Here is a 12216-nt window from a genome sequence, read left to right on the forward strand (position 1 = left end):
GAATGCATTCTTTACATCCATCTGATGTAAAGACCATTGCTTTGACGTAGCCACTGCTATCACAACTCTCACCGTTGCCATCTTGGCAACTGGGCTGAAAGTTTCCTCATAATCAATCCCATATGTCTGCGCATATCCTTTGGCTACCAATCTAGCCTTGTACCTGTTTATGCTTCCATCACTGTTATGTTTAACTTTGTACACCCACTTGCATCCAATGGCTTTCTTGCCTTCAAGCAATTGCACTAAGTCCCAAGTTTCATTTCCATATAGTGCATCCATCTTCTCATCCATAGCTTTCTCCCAACACACATTTCCAACAGCCTCATCAATGCATGTGGGCTCTACAACCTGCACAACCTTTGCCATATATGCATAGTGATGTGCCACATAACCATCATATGTAAATCTCTGCACAGGGTTCTTCACTCTCCCTGATCTTCGTAGCTTTTCATTCAAGGCTTCCATAGCCTTCTTTACACCAGGTGTTCTCATAGCTGGGATCCCAAGCTCCTCATCAAGGCTCATATCTGAGCCACTAGACTCTCCATCAACATGAGAATGCCCTGCAGAAATGTCAGGCATACCAAGGGGCTCAACCACTTTCTCTTTTCCTTTACGTGATGTACTAATCACATTTGCAGGGCTGGTATTATGACGCAGCCTGCCACTCCATGGTCTATCAATAGACCCACTAGATGAGGACTCTCCTGGTCCACTCAAAGACTGTGATTGCTGACCTACATTCTGTGCAACCACACTTCCACTCACATCAGCCCCAACAGCTTCTTTTTCAGCAGCATACCAGCTGCTCATCTCATCAAAGACAACATCCCTGCTTACCCTCAACTCACGTGTATCAGGGTTATAACACATGTATCCCTTTTGCTCAAGGGAATATCCAATAAACACACATTTTTCAGCTTTCGGATCCAGCTTCGTTCTCAGCTCATTTGGCACATGCACATATGCAATGCATCCAAAGACTTTCAGATGAGACAAATCTGGTTTTCTGCCAGTAAACCTCTCCTCTGGAGTTACATCATGTATGGCTGCAGTTGGAGTCCTGTTCATGATGTATACTGCTGTAGAAACAGCCTCAGCCCAATAGCAATGCGGCATATTCTTCTCTTCCATCAATGTTCGCGCAATCTCAGCAATGTGCCTGTTTTTCCGCTTAGCAACTCCATTTTGCTGCGGAGTGTATCTGCATGTAAACTGTCTCCGAATACCATTCTTCTTCAAAAATTCAGAGAACTCATTGGAGAAGTACTCTCCCCCTCCATCTGACCTTAGGCACTTTACATATTTCCATGTTTGCTTTTCAACCAAAACTCTGAAATTCTGAAAGTGAGTGAACACCTCACTCTTCTCTTTCATGAAATATACCCACACTTTCCTTGTGTGGTCATCAATGAAAGTGACATAGTATCTGCAGCCTCCCATAGACACGGTCTTCGTAGGACCCCATACATCTGAATGCACAACATCTAGTGCATTTCTGCTCACATATCTATTACGTGGAAACAGATGCTTTGTTTGCTTCCCAAATTGGCATGCTTCACAGATTTTATGCATACCTTCCACTTTAAATTTTGGCAGCCCTGTCACAATTCCTTTTGTCTGCATAGACTTCAATCTTTGCACATTCACATGTCCAATTCTTTTATGCCATATGTCTGTGTCTGCAACAATTCCTGAACCATTTGCAAACATCGCAGCACTCATTTCAGGCATGTCTACATCCAACGTAAACATTCTGCCCACTCTGTTGCCTTTTGCAACCAACATGCACTTGTCTTTAAAGTCTTCGACATAACACCCATCAGGGTTAAACCTAACCTGCAAACCCTGCTCAATCATCTGGCCAACTGAAACCAGATTCTTTGTTATGTTCGGTACATGAAGTACATCTGCAAGGTACTTCACTTTGCCATCCTGCATAGACAATGGCACATCTCCAATGTGGGCAATTGGATGAGCAGTGTCATCCCCTGTTTCCACAAAACCTGGTCTTTCCGGGTTTTTCATCTCCTTGAACCACTCCCCATGACTCGTCATGTGGTTCGAAGCGCCTGAATCCACATACCATACATTATCTTTTTGTGCTGCATCAACATTTTCAGACATGGCATTCACAACATGCTGCATAACAAACAACCTTTCATTATCCTCATTATTTCTGCTTGAGGATGCATAGTTGTTTTGCTGCACTTTCCCATTTTGCATGTCAGCCTGCTTCTTATAACATTCTGACTGCACATGTCCAGGCTTACCACAATAATAGCATTCACGTGCATCATTATATTGCCTTTGCCAATTTCCACGGCCTCTCTGACTCCCCCTGCCTCTGAATTTGCCTCTTCCACCTGCGTGTTGTTGTTGTTGATTCTGGGACTGTTGTTGTTGCTGCTGCTCTGCTGGCCATAATTTTGATTACCTGTTCGGCCACCTCCTTGACCGCGTCCATGGCCTCCTCTACCTCGTCCTCTTCTTGAACTCGTGTAGAAAGCCTGTTGCTCTGAATTGTTTTTACTTTGTGAAGACTGTTGGTCTTCACCCAAGTTCTTTTCTTCGATAATCAGCATAGACACCAAATCTGTAAAGTTGGGAATGTTTTCGCGAGTCTGGATAGACGTCTTGAACGCCTTGTATTGTGGCCCGAGACCACGTAGACAGACTTCCACCTTGTCATCATCATCTACTGACACACCAATAGATGCAAGGGATTCCACGATACCCTTTATCTTCAACGCATAGTCATTCACAGACATGCTCTTTTTCTCCACAGTATGAAGTTCATTCTTCAACTGTATCTTACGTGCCTTGGTATTTGTTTCATAGAGCTTTACCAAGGTGTCCCATGCCTCCTTGGGGGACTTGGCATCCTGAATGTGCCCAATCATGGTGTCCTGTATACTAATGGAAAGCCAATACATAACCTTCCTGGCTCCTTGGTTCCAGTCTTTAAACTCTTTCACATCTGCAGCAGTCAGATTTATATCCGATATCTCCGGTGCCTCTTCATGCTCACCTTTTATGTAGTCCCAATAGCCTTTTCCCATCAGGAAATTCGTCAACCTGAACCTCCAAGCATGGAAGTTATTCTTATCCAGCTTCTCAGCCACAATCTGTGTTATGCCATCATTAGACATCTTGCTAAACACACAATTTTACCAGAACTGCACTCTGGTTTTTCTGCACAAACTGTTGTATTTTCTGCACAGTGGTACTCTAGTACTCTCAAATGTCACCAACAGTGATTTCAATGTGCATACATACACCCAATGGCAACTGTAGACCTCTTTGCAGCACCCACAGTGTCTGCACAGTCAATCTGTCTTCCTGCAGTTCTTAAAACAGAGTTCTGCAGAGAATCGATGACTTACCCGCAGTGCTCGAAATCACCTGCTTTCTGAAAAACGAAGGTCCAGACGCGCCCGAAACGCGTTTTCGGCCCGAAAATTGTAGTCCGAAGGACTGTATAGTTGCCCTATAGCTTTACTTCCGCGAAGAAAGCTCCTCAATCAGAGACCGTTTGTCGGTGCCTCCCGTAGAGCTCCCGACAAGGGTGTAGTCACCAACACAATAGGAAAGAGTAGTTGAAGCTCTTACCCTCGTACCGCTTCCTGTGGTTCTCTTGCTTGCAGCTCAGCCCTTAGCACAAACCAGGCTCTGATACCATGAAAAGATGCAGGGGGGAAGAGAGCTTGAGCTCTTGCAAGCACACACACACACTCACAAAACCCTAATAGAGAACACACAAGGTGAGAGGCTGAAATCTTCTTCTTCTCTACTCAACACTCAACACACCATATACAAGAATAAGAATACACACAATATGAAAGGTACTCAACCAAATACATACACGGGTTCTCTATAGTGTGAACCCGACTAAATGAGCTGGCGCTATAACTATGCCAGTCTCTAGAGTGGCTGTCACACAGCCTGTCATCCCACTGGCCGCATATCACCCAAGATCTCACCAACCATGCCAGTGGTGTAAGTGCGGGGCCTATCCCCCAGGCGGGTCATCAGTGTCCACCGCCTCACTAGAGCTCGATATCTCAACATGAAGTTCATCAAAAGTTAAGGGCAGTGCTACGTTGAGTTTGTCTCCTTAAAAATACTACCCTAACCTGTTCACCTAGACCATAGGAATGTCGTCCTGCGATAATTCTATCTAGTTCTATGGATCCTTCCTCATCGGTGTCATTGGAGCTTTCTAGTTCTACCTATTCTTCCATTCCTAATTCAAGCTTTCCGTCCATCCAATCCTTCAAATCCTTCCATAGACTCGAGCTACCTTGAAGGAAGGTGCCAATGGGAATCTGGGCTTGTGAGAAAGGAGCAAACACCTGCAATATCTCTTGAAATGGACATGGGTTTGTGAATATGGTTATCCATATTCATGCTTAAACTTTTCAAGGTTTAGGTTATAGGGATATGAATTTTAGTGTTTGATCTTCTTGGGTGGTTGTCCCTCAGATTCCTAAGATACGCAGTAATAACAAGGTCCCCCTGTTCAGGGAATGTTGTGGCTTTTGGGTCTATCTCTCAGGGGATATTCTCAGGGAGTGCATGGTGTTGGGGACTTCTGTTAAGCTCATGGGTTTCCTCTGTTGGTTTTAAGTTAGGCATAGAGGAACTTCCTGCAATTTGAACTTCTTGAGGTTTCTCCTCCAATCAAGGTTGGCAATCCCTGACTAACTCTTGCCAGTAGCCTTCATGGGGTTTATTTTCTCTCTTGCTTGAGGGGAAGATGCTAGTATATTTTCTTTGTTAGATGAGGAAGATGACACATTGGTAGTTGTCCCCCCTGTCGGACCCACTTTTTATGATAACATGGCTATCTCCCTTATCAATCTTTATGGCTATCGCCCTTATCAATCTTTACGGCATTTTTTGATTGTTTCATTCTTTTGCGAAGTAGACACTTCGGGGGTAACAACATGGGATATGGCTCTCCTCTTGCTTTACATTCATGTCACTACGTTCAAAGGTGTGTGAATGAAGCCATCCCGTATGCTCAACAAGTTAATGTTGGTACTTGGTTTAGCTTCATTTCCATTTCTTATTACACCCATTCTTAATGGATAATCCTTATACATATGGTCTATCCTTCATTTCCATTTCTTATTACACCCATTCTTAATGGATAATCCTTATACATATGGTCTATCCTACAACATGTGCATAAGGGAGTTAAGGTGCGAGTACTCCTATTCATAGGATAACTTGCCATCATCTTCTTAACTACACATTCAGCTACTTGATGAGGTCTAGGATAGTGATAGCATTGCATAGGAGGTTGTTTAGACATACTGTTCAAGTCTTGTCCTCGTGGAGTCACGATTGCTAGGTATATGGGGTAATATGCTCACCCTCCATCATGTAGGGGACTCAGTTTACGGGGGTGGGTTTTCTGGATTAGGGGTTTCAAAGATGTTGTTAATGGCTTCTCCCTCCTCACCTTCTTCAAGGATTTCCATCAAGGTCAACTGGTGAACAGGGGTCACTCGAGCAATGGTGGTTGTGGTGGGAGGACTGGGGGTACTTCCCTGAGGGTTCCTCCACAAGACCACTTCATGTCTAGGTTGAGGCACATTGTGTTGTGATGGGGCTGACAAGGCTAGCGGGTGCCTTGGGTTAGGTGGTAAGACCTACGGTAGAGGTCTTGCTTGAGCAGCTCTTTGGTGGTAGCAATTTGAGGCTTTGTGATTACCCCATCTTTGGCAGTAAGCATAGTAGAGAGTGGGTATGGGTCTCAAATGTGGACATTCTGTACTAGTGTGGTTTGCTCGACAAATCGGGCACCACACTAGTTCTCTTTTGGGGTAAATATGAGGTTGCCTAACTTGGGTATAACTTTGGCATTCTCTCCATTGTTGGGTCATTTGTTGCATTAATGCATGTGCTAGATGCTCCATCTATTTTCTTGAAGAGGATTCTCTTCCCTTTTCTTCTGTACTTAGGAACAAGTTTCCTTGAAATTTTCCTCAAAATCCATGGCGCTTCTGCATCATTTCTCAAAGGAGGTATGCCCCATAGTATATAGGGAGTTATGTAGGGCTACATCTTTAAGTTCAACTGATCAATCTTTCGTTAAAGAACTTGTCCCTATCATTATAGCGAGATTGGAGATATCTCACCCCCTGGATGAATTTGCCCTCTTTCTATTTTACATTATGTAACTGTTCAATTGGACTCCATCGAGCTCCTTGTCTCAAATATCCTACTTTGAAGGCCTCTTTCAAGGTGTCAAGGTAGCCTTGTCTTCTACTTTTAGTGACTAGAACCACTGTCTAGATTTTCCATTGAGGGTGAGGCCAAAGGCACTCAACTTAACCTGATCTTCCATGTGGCCAAATGCCTCATAGATCTGGTTAAACATCTCCAAATGAGGTATGGGGTCTCCATACTTGTCAAACTTAGTGATAAGTTTAGAGATGTGGGCCGGTTTATTCCTTTCTAGTCTTGGCCCTTGCACCGACTGTGTAGATGCTGGTGGTACAATTCCTGAAGCCACCCCCTCCCTATTTCCAAGGCTATCTTCAACATTGTTGGTATCAATCCTACCATAGCCAGGGCTAGTGCAGGTTGGGGTATGATAGGTGGGGGAGCTAAGCTTGGAGGAGGGTAGTATTCCATCTGTGAACCATGCAATAGTGGAGGGCTGGTGTGCACTTCATAAGGATCCATATGGTATTCAGGATACACCTTGTGAGGTGGGTGGTTGTTGTACATGTGTGTCATGTGCTGGCTAGAGAGTTCTGGGTGGACTCTTTCTCTTTGGTAGCTTGGTGAGCTGGTTCTTGACCTATACTTAGCGTTGGCCTATGATCCTAGACTGAATTTGTTGACATAGTAGTTAGCATGGATCCTTAGACTATCAGATCAGTTTGGATTGGGTTATCTATGCCCTATCCCACCTCCGATCTAGGATCTAGTGGAGGTGACATTTCTCTTAGGTTGAGGATCCATGCTCATGTCCCTAGGAAAAGGCTCTTCTGATTGTGTGGTTCCCAAAATAAAGCTCTTCAATCTCGAGGCAAGACTCCTTTGTGAATGTGTAGGGGATCCTAGGTCTTACTCTTAGGTCAAAGGTTTGTCCATGCACTGGGCAACCAATCCTCCTATCTCTAAGTCAGGGGTGGGCCGTTCTTGGATGTTCTTTGCTTTTACTAGTGCAATCAAGGATCAACACCATTTGACTCCATGCTGTGTTGACCGAAGAGTTAGATCTAGCAAAAGTGATTGTGCATAGAAGGGTTTAACATCATCAAATAAATGTGCATTAAGAGGGAAAAAGTGTGATAGAACTAAACTATCAAAAGATATGCCATTTGACATAGTTAAGACACCGCCTATCTGTCTATGAGTGTATGTCTGTACCTTAGCCATGCCCGTTCACTTCTTGTTGGTGAATCTCTTTGAATCTATCTCATAAATGAGAGTAATGTGCACAAATGCCCATTCCCCCAAAAGGGAATGCCCATTCCTATTTACGACCACGAATGGGTGTAGCTTTGATTAAGCCACACCCGTACCAACATTAGGCAAACCCCCGCCGCTCCTCTGTGTGAATGAATGGCCATTCCTAATCCCCCAAAGGGTAAACATTTCCTTGTCCAGAGCGTGACTCTAAATTGTCACTCAACACTTTCATGCACCTACGCGCTCAAGGAAATTGGTGCAAAACAACGCCTTATTTGACGATGTCAAACCCTCCTATGCACAATCACTTGGTAGATCTGACTCTTCAGTCAACATAGAGTGGAGTCAAATGGTGTTGATCCTTGATTGCAACAATGAAATCAAAGAACATCCAAGAAGGGGATGAACCACTCTATTACTCTCATTCATGAGACATATTTGGAGAGATCCTCCAACAAGAAGTGAACAAGTGTGGCTAAGAAAGGTACAATCGTACCTTTGTGAAGTGAATGGCCATTCACTTCTCAGAGATGCAACCCGAGACTGAACTACACCTAGTTTTTTCCTAGTCTCTCCCTAATTTCTGCCCCTCAATGATAATTTTTTAGGGTTTTCTTTTTTATGGATGGCTTAGGCTAGTCCCAAGCTACATAGAGATGGCTTAGGCTAGTCCCAAGCTACCTAGAGATGCAAGGAATGCCTAATTAATCCTAATATCCTAAGATTAATGGTGAGATTAAGCTAATCTGCAGGTTTTTAACTACTAGAAGAAAAAACCAAAATTAATGGAATCAAGAGCAAAATTGTTTGGGGAATTTACTTGTAGCTTTCGCTTTCGGTGTAGCCTTCAAATCTCCTCATTCTCCCAATGCTCTATTGCACTCCATTGTGTAAAGAAAAACAAAATGACACAAATCAAACAAACATCTCCAAACCAACTTCTTCCAGGGGATTTGCGTTCCATCCAAGAAAATCAAGACACTAACTTAGGAATAGATTATGGAGGACCCTAATCTAAGTGCTTTCCTCGGTAGCAATGCCAAAGATGTTCATCTAGATGAGACTTCTCCTTGCATGAAAGAGGAAGAAGAGAAGAGAAGAGAGAAGATGCAAGGGTTGGTTTGGGAACATGTACTTAGCCAACCCTAAGAGGGTTAACTCCTCGATGTGAAGCTACTAGGGGCTCACTCCACCACCACTTATGTCATCTAAGTAGAGCTTTCCTTGAGGTAGGTAGGGAAAAATGAGAGAAGGAGATATGGAGAGCTCTACTCCTATCTCAATGCCTGCCATCATGTGTTCAAAAGAGAGAGAGAGAGAGAGAGAGAGAGAGAGAGAGAAGAAGAAGAAGAAGAAGAGGGAAGAAAGGAAGCATCACCTACAAGCACACACACACAATCAAGCAAGCAAGCATGCATCAACACACAACCTCACCACCATAGCCTCAAGAGAGTAAGAGGGAAGAAGAAGAAGCTTGACTCAATTGTGATAATGGGATTGTATATCACTTTCATATTTCATAAGTCACTTATATCCATAAGCTCTCACCTACAAGCACACACACACAATCAAGCAAGCAAGCATGCATCAACACACAACCTCACTACTATGCAAGCAAGCATGCATCATGGGCCGGCATTACATATGTCCTAAGCGCATCGTCCCATATCATTTTACATGAAGCACTTAGCGCAGTTTTGCATAAAATTGAATTACATGAAGAGTAACCACGCTTAGAATAATGTTAACCATTGTGGTTAACAACATTGTTTGCTATTATGGGTACTAAGTGGACACCTAGCACCGCTTATCATTTGGAGACTGATGGCCAAATGAAAAGGGTAAATAAGTGGATGGAGACCTATTTGAGGAATTTTTGCTATGAGACACAAAGTGCATGGGATGAGTGATTTCCTCTCACAGAATTTACATATAATAGAACCCATTATGAGAGTATCAGCATGTTTCCTTTTGAATCATTATATGTGCCAATGATGGTCATTAAGTAATATGTGGTGAATCAAAATGAAAAAGAAGAGGCTGATAAATGCAAGCTTTGCTTTAACAATGTAAGATGCACATGAAGCAAGCCCAAGAGATTATGAAGTATTATGCGGATAAGCATCGAAGGCACTTGGAGTTCAAGGAGGGAGACTGTGTGTTTTTGAGGTTGCCAAAATTAACATATGGATTGCTCAAAGGCAATACTAATACCAAATTGGCTCATAGGTATTTTGGACCCTACAAAGTATTGAGGAAGGTTGGTGAACTAGGCTATCAATTTTTGCTACCTTCATCTATTGAGATTACAAGCTCGATGACAACTAGAGCTAGGCATGATATGTGCTGGCATGGTAGATAGAAGCATGTGTGTGACAATAAATGGCTGCATCCAGCTGGCCACAATGTGTGGACATTAGATAGGGTTATTTGGTGTGTGAACACAACACATTTAGTGTGTGGTGTGTAGTTCTCTTCTATTATACATTGTGTGAGAGTGGGTCCAAGAAGTCATCGCCAATAAAACTTTTGGGCTGTGTGGACAGCATTGGTGCCGAGGTTTATGTGTGTATCTGCATGTCTGAGTTGATTATTGGAAATCCTCAGTAAACATCATGGTAAAAAAAATGAGTGATAGTCCTGATAAAATTGTTGGGGTGAGAAGCTTGACAGGCACAACTTCCGCATTTGGAAGTATCGTATGAGAAAATTTTCTCAAAGAAGGCAAAGGCCTATGGAACTTGGTGATAGGCGATGAGGCAGAGCCAAGGGTTCCCGAAATGAATGCAACACCTGCCCAACTTATAGCACATCAAAATTGGATAGAGAGAGCCTTCAAAGTGTTGCATTACTTCTCGATATTATGTGTTACAAACACCATGTTATGCCATATATAGGACACACGAAATCCCAAGGATGCATGGGATACTTTGGTAAAGTTGTATGATATGACTACAGTACTAAAGAAGATGCAATTGAAGCAGAAGATTCATGGTGTGACTCGAAGAAATAGAAGTGTAAATGATTATGTGCAAGAGATCAAAGAATGTGTTGATACACTAGCATCTACTGGTGCTCCTATGGATGATGATGACTTGGTGGCCATTACATTGAATGGCTTGGGTAAAGAGTACAAGGCATTTGAAACCTCTATCAAGGTTAGAGGTGAAGACCCCCCAGACTTTGATGAGCAGATTTCATTGCTTATTGTGGAAGAGATGAAACTTGAACATGTGGGTGGCCGTGGTTGGTAGGATCGATCACCACAATATCAACAGAATTTTCAGCCCCATCATTTGGTGCTAGAAGTGGTTGTAGTTTTCACCCTCATGCTAGAGGAAGATCTGTATCTACTAGAGGCAGGGGGAGATGGCAAACACCGCAATAGAATGCTAGTAGCATTGAGTATCACTCCTGTGGTAAAATGGGACATATGGCTAGAGACTACTATAAAAAGCAAAATGACTTCCATGGTGGAAGAGTGCATCATGGCAATTATGAATAATCTAGTAATGCAGAACATGAGGAGCACTTGTTTGCCATGAAACATGTAATAGGTACTGTGATATCACAAAGGGAGAGTGATGATATTTTGTATATGGATTCTGGAGCATCAAACCATATGGCATGCCATGGTGTGGTTTGATACGATGAAGCCTACACATCAGGGCTATGTTGCTACTGTGGGGATGATACTCAACATCCTATTACACATGTTGGTAGTGTGTCATTGCGTATGCATGATGGCAGAGTAAAAACCATGTCAGATGTGTTGTATGTGCCAACAATTACAAAGAGTCTTGCATCGGTGGGTCAAATGGTGGATCACAAGGAATGGTGGGTCAAATGGTGGATCACAAGGAATGCAAGTCAGGTTCAATCAACATGGCTGTTTTGTTGAGAACTTCAAAAATGGTTGCAAGTTAACTGCAAAGGGGGAGAAAGAAGGTAGATTGTTCAAACTGAGTGCAGGCATTCCAGAGTGGAAGTCTGCCATGTTTTCAAAAAGTCAAGGGGTTGTGCTAGACATTGATATTTGGCATAAGAGAGTTGGGCATGTGAATATTCAAAATCTGAAATCTATGCAAGCAAAAGGTATAGTTGGTGGTTTTCCCGGGTTCAAATATAATGGTAGTAATCATATTTGTGAAGCATGTAGATTTGGGAAGCAAGCAAGGTTGCCATTTCCAAAAGATGGTCAAATCAACAGAAGACCATTGGAAATCATTCACAGTGACATATGGGGTCCCAGCACACAGACTCCAACTATCAACGGTTGTTGCAGGTATTATATCACATTTATTGATAATTACAGCAGGATGACTTGGATTTACTTCTTGAAAGAGAAGAGTGAAGCACTTGGGAAGCTAGAGCACATGAAGCTCGTATAGTAAGCCACAACTAGTGAGGAGACCACAGAGAGTGAGATACCCAGTATAGAGGTACTTTGATCATTAATCTCTCATCACTCCCATGTAGCAGAAGCTTCGGCCCCTCAGGTTTGATCCCTGCCAAACCCTTAGGTTTGCCCTTGCGCACCCGGTGTGCAAGCTACACAAGGGCAAGTCAGGTTGACCTTCAAAATATATATGTTAATGTCTAATTTTCAATTTGACTCTCACTTGCCCTGTTGAGTCGTGATGATATTTTTTGGAAGCTTCACTTGCCCTTGCGCAACTTGCGCTCGACACAAGCCCTTGATTGGTTCTTGTCCTTGTCCTTGCCCTTGCGCAACTTATGCCCGGTGCAAGCTATCCTTCACTGGCCTTGCGCCCGACA

The sequence above is a fragment of the Cibotium barometz genome, chromosome 17 (assembly GCF_041138505.1).
Source record: "Cibotium barometz isolate CiBa-2024 chromosome 17, ASM4113850v1, whole genome shotgun sequence".
NCBI lineage: Eukaryota > Viridiplantae > Streptophyta > Polypodiopsida > Cyatheales > Cibotiaceae > Cibotium > Cibotium barometz.